General features: G+C 37.1%; 1 non-coding gene across 1 annotated transcript; it reads left to right on the top strand.

Annotated features, from left to right (window-relative positions):
* Positions 1 to 1,349, top strand: LOC101291196. The gene is made up of 2 exons (XR_185387.1): positions 1 to 559; positions 1,322 to 1,349. It is a non-coding gene; the product is annotated as an uncharacterized LOC101291196 (transcript).
* Positions 1,350 to 1,382: the final 33 nt, after the last annotated feature.

The following is a 1,382-nucleotide window of genomic DNA, read 5'->3' as shown; positions in this document are numbered from 1 at the left end:
TCTTGTACCAATTTCTCCTGACACATGACTAATTCTCCTGGCGTAGATCTACTTGTTGTTAAGAGATCGATAAGAGTATTGTTCCGATAAATAACTCTTCTATAGAGTTCATTAATATCCGAGCTCATTAGTTTACCCCCGTCTATCTGAATGATTGGTCTCAACTCGGGCGGAAGAACTGGTAATAGCATAAAACCATCCATTCTGGTTCTATATTTGTTCGAATAAAATGCTTAGCCAACTCCATGCGTCTAACCAAAAAATCCTTTCGTCTTCCAATCTTTCGATCTTCCCATTCATTCCCCGTGGACCCTTCTTCCCCCAACTCTTTCCATTCTAACAACGAATAATCTATAATAATTCTCAAATCCAGATCGGCTAATTGTTCTCGGATAGCACCCGCTCCAGTAGAAATTTCTCGATTTCTAAATGTATCGAAGCCTGGGGTAGTAAAAAAAATGGGATACTGTATTTCCAAGATTGGATTTCGTATTCGAATGAACCTCGTAATCGTAAGAAAAGTGGGTTTTTTAGTCGATGGGCCGTAGCAAAAGAAAAAATTTAGGATAGGATCCTATAGGATCTCCCCCCTTTTCAAAAATACGGACATGAAAGTTTCCTCTCATCCGGCTCCAGTAGTTACACCAAATAAAGATAAAGAGAGGGGTTCCTACTTTAAAATTCGAAAAAATTCTATAAAAACCCCACAAAGGGCCTACTCCTTACTCAAGTTGCCAAAGAAGATCAAGCACCAGTTCATTGATTCATTCTTCTTTTTTTATTCGATTTTCTGAATTCTTTATTCAATTTCGACATAAAAGAAATGAAATGTTAAATTCTTGAGTAGTCTACTTCCCTTCGAATGATGAACTCCCCTTAATTAAAGGAGTCCCTTTCATAAGGGATTTACTTGTCTATGTATCGTTCCGTTCGATCTTTTAGGTCCCTACTTCGCCTCGACGGTTATGTCACGATATCCCTAAAGCCTATATGCGATGGATAGACTCCTGCAACCATGACATACTTGCTTATTTGGACATAAATTTCTTTTCTTTCTAAACGAAAAGAAATGGGTAATTCCACAAAAGAAGTCTTTTTTTCACGAGGTACAACTATAAATTACTATTTATTTGTTTGTTACTGAATCGACCATAGACCAATTCCCGGTTTACTTGGGAGTATTGAATACACCCATACTTCTGAGTTTCATGCTACTCTCCTACTAAGAGACATGTCAGATCCAGGGCATCCCAATTTAATTGAATGGGATGACAGTTTCGTATTCCGAATCTGTAAAATTATAATTTTGATCAAATCACACATCACAATATACTAGGCCTTCTAATTCTTTAAGAGGCTTATCTAAAAGATTCGCGATATAA

This window comes from Fragaria vesca, unplaced genomic scaffold (assembly GCF_000184155.1).
Source record: "Fragaria vesca subsp. vesca unplaced genomic scaffold, FraVesHawaii_1.0 scf0510681, whole genome shotgun sequence".
In the NCBI taxonomy this organism is placed as follows: Eukaryota; Viridiplantae; Streptophyta; class Magnoliopsida; order Rosales; family Rosaceae; genus Fragaria; species Fragaria vesca.
This window is presented reverse-complemented; position numbering and strand designations above follow the sequence as displayed.